Here is a 9,651-nt window from a genome sequence, read left to right on the forward strand (position 1 = left end):
ATAGTTTCTAATCTTACAGTACATTCTTTTGTAACATAGTGCAATGACAAATGACATAAGGTATTAAATATACACATTCAGCTGATAGTAATTTAATAATATCACAAGTTCATTCAATAAGCCATTGCTCCATTAAGCCACTCTCATAGGGTAATTTTATTTCTCCTTTATATTTTGATCTTTTATTATTTGGGATGACAATTATGCATGTAAATAACTGGATATAAAACGCATAGGAAATACAAGTTTCTTTATGTGTACTTACCTAATCAGCAGTATGAGAAAACTAACAATATTAAACTTCTTGAGGGGGAAAAAAAAAACAGCAGTTTCCTTTAAAAATGCTAACCTGGGAATCTTTGCATGTTTTATCATTTATAGATAGATATAAATAGCTATATAGACTGTTGCATGTTATTTTTTAATATTTATTACTGATAATTTATATGGCTATTTTTTGTGCTAATTTTGTATGGCTTATACAATTCCTGAATTCTAAGCATTTACCACAGATACCCATTTCTCAGTAGGATGGCATTTAAACTACCTGGTACAGATAAAATATCACCATAGAAGAGATTGCTTGGTTATGTATTCTAAGGGCTTACGAATTAATTTAAATTTATATGGCACAAAGCGAAATACTTAACTATTTAGTTCACGGTTGATGCCTTCAGCAATATTTAGTGGAAAAGAAGTTCCTTATAATATTTTAATATTTATTAAAATTAATAATGAAATGAGGATAAGGAGATTTAGCTTATAAATCCTACTTAGAAAAAATTTAAAGGAGATAATGGTTCTGAATCTCATCAAATTGAGAAATTTCCATTTTGCAGTATAAAACCTGGCATTTTGTATAATTGACACAATCATCTTTTAATAAAGTGAAATGGGGGAAATAAAATTCACTTCATAGGCTTATCGTGAAGAGTAAATGGGGTGATCCATTTATAGAGGTTAGAATAGTGCCTGGAATACCATAAGTGTTCCATAAATGCATTTATTATTATTATTATAATTATTACTTTTAGCAGTAATAATAGTTTATTTAAAACCTTTTTCAATCACAAAGGCAATTAAATATGTTAATTATACAGACTATCACACGTGCATTTTTCTTCAGTCCTGCTCCTACAGACTATTATCGTCAAGATTTTCGCTAATGAACTGCCTTCTGCTCTCTGAGATTTTGCCCTTGACTCCAGAGGGCACGGGTGGGGTTAGTGAAGAACTCCCTAAAATTTTTATCAAAACAGGTAGAAACTGAGCTACATTTCCTTGTTTTTTTTTTTTTCTTTCTTCACTTCTATTAAAATCCTGTAACTTTTCTGAATCCATATCTTTCAACTCTTTTAGGGTTTTAGTATAATTATTCTGTCGTTATTCTATAGTTCAGCCTGTACAAATTGAAAACATGTACAGAGGCCAGATCAGTATAGATACATGAATTGAGCAAGAAATTATACTTATTTTCTTTGAAAGAGATCATGGTGACTATGTGGTCATCACAGCCATTTTCATACCTAATACTGGACCCAATGGTTGGCAAATGTTCCAAATGTTCAAATGAAACCTAAGTTCCATATTTTGTGGGAAATTTCTCTGTAGAATATGTTATAGGCTTAAAACAAATAAATCTGTGGGCCAGTCATGGCCCAAGGTAGTGTTTTGTTAACTGGTCAGAAATTCTCTCCTATTTCCTATAAGTTAAACCTCTTTCTTTTTACTTGCTCATAAGCTTATGCCTTTTCATAAGCATTTAAAAATGCTTGTCTAATTTAAAACAAAGAAATAATAAGCAAATAAATAGGAAACCTTCACTTTTTCTACTACCTCATCTGTTTTTTCCACTTTACAGTCTTGTAAGTGTACAAATCTTTCAGTAAACAGATTTCTTTTTTCACTTCTAACCATTCCAACATCATTTCTCTCACTAAATTCTCTGAATTCTCTTGCCCATATTTATTCCTAAGTCTAAAGGACACCTGTCAGGCCTTACTTCACTCAATCTCTCAGCAGCATTTTATGTCTTCTTAGAGTATTCTACTCTTTTATTTTTGAAACAACGAACTTTGCTGGGGTTTTCCCTCTGTATTCAAGGCATGTCTCCTTAATAATCCTATGCAAAACTCCTTTTTTTTTTCAATGTTTCATATGTTAGTTTGCCCTCAAGTTTCTGTCTTCTCTCACTCCCTATTCCTTAGATAATCCCACTCATGTCACTGGTTCAGTTATAAGTGCCCCAAATCTACACACATAGTCCATCTTTTTCTCCTACATACCAGATCCATGTAAACAACTGGCCAATAAAAGATCCCAGAAACATCTCACATTTAGTTTTGCCTGGTATCTTCATGCAGCTTCTAGAGAAGTCAGATGTCATGTCTGAATCTGGAAGTGGAGGAAGAACAGAGCCCCTGTGTACCTGTGCACCACAGCTGCTGTGGGTTCTGCTGTACTTGGTAGGATCGAGGTGCGTGAGAACAACTGCTCCAGGAAGAACTGGGGAGGGCCGATCCTGCTAGGATGTTAGGAGCAGTGCGACGGCCCTTTCTGCTAACCTTCGAAAAGCCACCAAAGCTACTGAGGGCCTGGGAGTCAATTGGTGCTGAGCAAACTGGAGGCATTGTTTAACCTGAATTTGATACAGGTGCTATGGTGGGGTCATAAGCTCTAACATCTGTTCTCCACAAGTAGCCAGTATATTTTGTCTAAAATGAAATATCATCTTAGATTTCATTCTAGGTTAAAATCATTCAATGTTCTCTATTTCTCTCAGTATAAAGGTCCATATGACAAAATAGCCTGCTGACTCCAGCATGCTCAGCCCTCTGATTACTTGACCAGCCTTTCCCCAATTTACCTCAAAACATGGGTCTGTCAATGATCCAGCTAAATTGAACTCCTTCAAGTTCCTTGAAAACACCATGCCCCCCACCCTTTTTTTTTTTTTTCCTCCTGGACCTTTATGAGTGTTCTCTCTGCTGGTACATTCTTTCTTCTTGTTCCCTCCCTTACAGTAGCTAACTCCTTCTCACTCTTCAGGTCAGAGGTCAAAATATGTCTTCCTTTAGGATGACTGGTTTTGACTGCTCCTAAGTAACCAGACGCTAGTGCTCTATCATAGCACTTACATTATTACATTTTTGTCTGTCTACTCTCCAGTGTCCCTACTGGTCTTTAAACTCCTCCAGAACAAATATTATGACTCTGTTATTCACCATTGTACTCACCAAACCTTTGACATAGTAAAGGTTCCATAAATGTTTGTGGAATTAATTTGTGACTGCATCTAATTGCAGGATCCTATACAGAGGGAAGTGTTTTGAATCCTCACAAGTGCACTGGTGCTATTAAGAGAACTTAGAAAACAATCCAAGTGCTCATTACAGAGGTATTACTGGGTATTCTAATGGTATTAACAGTATTTTTAAAGCAATTTAGGAAAGCTGTTCTGCATTCTTCTTCTCTGATATACAATGTGTTTTAGGTTTTGTTTTGTTTTGTTTTGTTTTGTTTCTTCCTTTTTTCTCTGTCTGGGGGAAAAAGAGACATCCTTTTGGTAGAAGCTGATTTAGACTTCACCGCCTTTGCCAGGGTACAGCCGACACAGAAAAGGCAGAAGCAAAAGTGATCACTCCTTAGTAAAGAAGTGCTGTGGAGAACATGATTGCATTTTCACTTGACCAAGTACCCCTCCTACGCATTCTTTCAGTGCCTTATCAAAGTGTTATCACATTAAATTACAATTTTCTATTTATTTGCTGGCCACTCCTACCAGCTGGGAACTATTTGAAGGCAGAGACTGACTTGTTAACCCTGTGGAATAAATTTCTCATACAGAACTTTTAATGTGGTAGGCATTTAATGAATGTATAGTGCAAAATACAAACTCTTCTGCTTCTAAAAATAGCAAGCTATACTAGCTATAAATATGACAACTATGTGTCAGGAGTTTTAAAAGATATATACATCAGATATGGGTTTGATTAAATGGTCTTTAAGTATCATTTCTTCCAACATGGTATTATGTGACACTTTGTAACATAACTAGGATACATTTATGGAGAGGTATATAGGATAATGTAAGTTGAAAAATAAATATCTATAAAGCAAAACAGATAACTGAAACCCAAGTTAAGTCTGTTTCTTATAATTGTTTCGTTAGAATGTATTTTTTAACATGATAATAAAGCAGACATTAGAGTAGTTTATTCTAACTTGAAGTTAAAAACTTCCTGCTTGTTCTTTTATGATTTCTCCTTCTTAAACTTTGTATTATAGTATAAATAATTCAAAAACATTTCAAATGTTCGAATTCCATATGAACTACTCAAGAATTATGCTGCGGTTGCTAAATGGCACTATAAAATAAAATGGTTGGGCTGTGACTATGAAAAAACTATACTCAAATATAGTTGTTCAAAGTTTTATGCATTAATACTGAATTATGAGTTATCAGTCATTCTTAAAAAGTGCATTTTATTTGAAATACTAAAAGGTATTCCATAAGAGACAGTAATTTGCACTTACTCAATGCCCTAATATATAGAAGCAGTAACGCTTATGCAGTAGAGATAAACCGCTATTTTAAATTTCCAAGAGTTTATTCTATTGCTCAAAGTGGAATCTGAATTTAAAAATTACTGAAGCTGACAAATGCAGGATTGGCAAATGCAGGATTTATAACCAGTTTCTGTATTTAAGGTTGGACATTGAAATTGTGCTTGGGAAATACTCTTTATGCTTTTCAGGTCCACTCGAGAGCATCACTGACTCTTACAGAAGTGAAGCAATCTTAAACCAGCAATGAAGTTCAAATGAGGACAATCAGATGGAGCTGTTAGGATGTCATGAGGGCTCAGGAAGAGGTGAAGGAGATTACTATAATGTTTACCCATCCCCTCCCTATCCACCCCCACCACTACACACACACACACACACACACACACACACACACACACACACACACACACGCGAGGGGGGTTAACGGCAAGAATGAGGACAGAAGTTGACTCCAGGCAAAAATGATTCAAGAAAACGGATAGTTCTGGAAGTGAAAAAGAGTGATAGATTCTAAGACTGGATTATCTGATGCCCATTTTTTCTTTTTCAATCACAGTTGACATTCGATATATACTAGTTTCAGATGTACAACATAGTGGTTAGACATTTATATAATTTACCAAGTGATCTCCTGATAAGTCTAGTACCCACCTGACACCATACATAGTCATTGCAATATTATTGACTCCATTCCCTATGCTGTACTTTACATCCCCATGGCTATTCTGTAGCTGCCAGTTCGTACTTGTTGATCCCTCCATCTTTTCCATTCAGCCCTCCAGCCCCCTCCTAACAGTTTGTTCTCTGTATCTATGAGTTTGTTTCTGTTTTGTTTGTTTATTTCTTTTATCTATTTATTTATTTTTTTATATTCCATATACAGATGAAATCATATGGTGACACCTGTTTTTAAGGTGCCTCTTCCTGCATTACAGTTCATGATGTTATAATCGAACTTTAGCAAAGTTGTATTACATACAAACTGGTATTAACTGCTCTGTGCAAGAACAGTGTAGAATCACTTCCTTGCCTGGGAGGTGTTCGGCAGCATTTGGAGAAGCAATTGAGAGACAAGAGATAACAAAGAGAATCCTAGAAGGACACCACATAAAGACATGGCAAGAACCGACCAGGATCCATTTGTTGCAGTAGAGAATCATTTCTTGGGAATCCTCAGTATGAAAGATAATCTATGAAAAACATATATTTTTTATAATCAAATAGGATTGGAGTTTGGGCTATGTTAATTTTGTACTAGAGGAAGAGAAACTGCTTTGGCTGAAGAACTTGGGAAGTAAAAGCACTAAATTTATGTGCATAGTAGAGATTCCATTGATTTACAAAAACAAGCATTCATGTACTCTTAAATAAGTTCGTCTCCAAAAGTTTTCTTCTATACTAAATGTTAAAAATCTGGATAAATTTTCTCAAGGAAAGAGTTATGTGATAGTTATGTATGTTTGTTAAATGCCTCAAAAGCCTCTTTATCTTACTGATTTTTTTTTCTCTATTCCCCAATGCTTGCATGCCACATTGCTCTCTTCCATAAGTACAGTCTGCTGCTTCCATAGAAAGCTTATTGACACATGGATCAAACAGTCTTGATTGCAAACCAACTGCTCTTTCAAATTTAAATAATGATTATTGATGGATGAATAAGAAGCTCTTTTTTATGACTAACTTCCATCATGACATAAGTCTTCCCTCTCCTTTTTTTTTTTTTTTATCTCAACTTTGTAAAAACTATAAAATTATGGTGACTTCCCACTGGTGGAATTTTGTACAGTTACAGCAGATCTGTAGCAGACTGTGGCTTTCACCGACAATTTGAAAGTGCAGGGAGTTGGGAATGTCAGGCTAGATGAGTCGTCATGCCAGTAAAGCTAGTGAGGAAAAAAGGGAAAAGCCACTCACAGGGCTTGCCCTAGGTTAGACGAGAGGTAGAGACAGGTCAGGCAGAACACAACAGCAGGTTGCAGCCATTGGAAGGGAATGAATGGAAAGGCATTAAAGAAAGCAAATACCAAGCATTCACTCTGATGCTAGAAAAGTCTAAAAAAACTATTTTTGGGAGCCTGACTTAATGAGTTTCCACTTATACCACAGACTTAACTTTTCTCTTTCGGCAAAAAGTATTTATTAGAACACTGTTTTTAATGTTTGTTTTATACATGCTGAGGTGAAAATCCTTTCTCCAACAATTTTAATTGAGTAATTACACTTTTGTTCAAGTGTAATTTCTACTTTTTCATTAGAAAACATACACCAACCAAAAAACAGTCATTACCTTCAGTTCGTGCAATTTATTTTCTTTAGAAAATTTGTACCGTATCTTATCTTTATGATATTGATTCTTTAAAGGTTCATTGCTGTAATGTTTATAGAATCTATACTACATCAATTTTTATAAAATATAATCTTATCTTCTGTGTATAATTGCATATGAAATATTAAAAACTCATCTATAATTACCGACTGCCTTGTGGCTTTACATTTCCAAAAGTGAATTATAAAAAAAAAAATAGGAGGCAATTAAGTCGAGATGATTTTATTGAAAATGTTTAGTAATAAAGAGTTATTAAAATATTATTGTTGATTTAATCATATTAATTATGTAAGCACTTGAGACTATTCTGCACCATGGTAGTTACCTGATTTCATACTTCATATTCACTTAATTAAAATTAAGAAATGTATCCTATGTAAAATATGCTTTGACTTATTAACTTTAAAAATGAGACAAAAAATGTTGTCTATTTATTTTTTGTTTAAATGACTCTGCTATTTCTATCCATAAGATATTGTGAAAAATAGCAGGTAATTATAAATTTTCAAAATCTTGACAAAAAGTACATTAATTTTTTCTGTGCATAATATGATTCATAGTTGCTATATATTTAATTTTCTAAAGGTAGACTTTCTACCTCTCAACAAACTTAGCATATTGTTGTAAATTCGAAAAAGCTAAGTGTCTTCTTAACAATTCCAGGTATAAAAACTTCTCTTTTGTTACAGAAATATGTTCTCATAGTAATTTTGTTAAATTGGCTGCACATATGGTCTTTTTAGTACTGAGGCTGAACTACATCAATAAATTTTTACCACACAATGGAATCAAGCCACAATTCTATGGCATATTAATTAAATTAAATTAGAGTACATATAAAATATGATTCAATAAGAAAAGCATTCCTTTGGTTTTAGGATATGTGTCTAATGTATAGTATTGTGATAGGCTTACATATTCAAATTTATGATGTATGACCCTGGATCAAATTCAATCATAAATTATGTTTTTTTTCCTTCTGCTTTTAAAGTGATTTAAGAACTGATTAGATTGGATCAATCACTATGCTTTTAAAACATTTTTTTTTCCTCAAATACTCATGTATTTTTATACCAGGTTTATTTCTTACCTTTTTCCTTGTTTCTAAAGGCCTGATTTAGTTCAGCAATAGAACAGGTTTTCCTTAATCTCACCAAAGGTGAGATTAGTCTCTGGTGTAGGACCGGATATATAACACAGTTCTTGCCAATGACACCGAAGGGAAAGTCTTTGGGGAAACTCTGAGACTCCTTTTTGTTTTTTCTTTAATGAAAAAGATGCCTTGGTTGGATGCGGCTCTCTAGTTATGATGAGAAGGCCAAGGGAATTATCTAGATGCGTACTCAGAACCTCGAGCATAGTGAATCTGTGCACTAACCCAATGACCACCCACCTTGAGATTTCCTAATAAGTGAACAATCAACATCCTGGGTTTAAGCCACTGTCACATAAGTCTGTTATTATAAAATGCAACTCTCACAGGCAAATAGCTTCAGAGATGTAGCTTAGATGTAATTTGATCTCATCTACAAATAAGACATGGCTTCTCTGATAGTTTGTACACTTTAAAAACAAACAAGCAAAACTAGTGGGATAAAATAAAACAGGTAATTTTCCAAACCCAAAAAAGGAACTCTCTGAAAAATGAATATGCCATATGGGTGAAATGAATATTAAGTTCCTTTATCATTGCATCTGACTTCCATACTGTGATAATCCTAGCCTGGGGCAATCTCACTTGCTGTCCAGAGGGCGGGTGGGAGTCAGTATGATTTGGCTAACAGAAGATGGAATGAAAGCCAAGATGCAAGAAATTTGGTATAAGATTTAATCCGATGTTTAAGGAGTAACAGCCTTTAAATATTCATTACAAATAAATACAAGACAGTTAACGCAATAGTCATATTCTGGAAGCGCATTAAAATAAACTTTATATCCAAATTAACAATTCTTTCTTCAGGTATTATGCATATTAAATATACATAGAGTTGGGATCCACATTCTGAAAATCATTCTTTGATTTTAAACTAGAAGCTACATAAAATCTTAGGTCATGAAGTATGGTAGAAGGAAAAGCTGGAGAAACCCATATACAAAGAGTAAAATCATAGTTAATTTTAATAAGTCAAAATCCTTGTAAAAACAACAAAACAATTTGCCCTCTTTGTTGAGAATCACCAAATGTAATGCTGTGATCAAATGGGTGATACTAGTCCATGAAGAAAATGTGTTTATTTCTCTTCACTTGTGATGCTTTTAATTCTCTTTTAATGTCACTTATCTTTTTTTAAAAAAATAATTTTATCTTTTACCCTTTATGCTGCATATAGTACTTGATTAATAATAGAAGCATAGTAATTTTTCTTGATATATGAACAAATTTCCAACCTCATTAGAAATAAAAATACAGTTGAAAACAATAAGATATAAGTTTTAACCTATCACATTAATATTTTTTGAGGAAACTGCTCAGTATAAGAGAAGATATGAAATTAGCCATTTTTATCCATTGCTGGAAGGAGAATAAATTGGCACAAGCATATACTAATTATGCATATTTTCTCATTTGTAAAATAAGGAAGAGAAGACGTAATTCACAGATAGAAGATAAATGAAGTGATATACAGAAGCATCCAGCATAATAGTTGGTACATAGGGACACTAAAGTCCTGGTAGCTTATGAAGAAGGAAGAAGAAAAGGAGAAAGAGGGGGAGATGAGGGAGAAAGAAGCAGCAGCAGCAAGAATTGGACTCTT

Source organism: Rousettus aegyptiacus, unplaced genomic scaffold (genome assembly GCF_014176215.1).
Source record: "Rousettus aegyptiacus isolate mRouAeg1 unplaced genomic scaffold, mRouAeg1.p scaffold_m13_p_11, whole genome shotgun sequence".
Classification (NCBI taxonomy): Eukaryota; Metazoa; Chordata; class Mammalia; order Chiroptera; family Pteropodidae; genus Rousettus; species Rousettus aegyptiacus.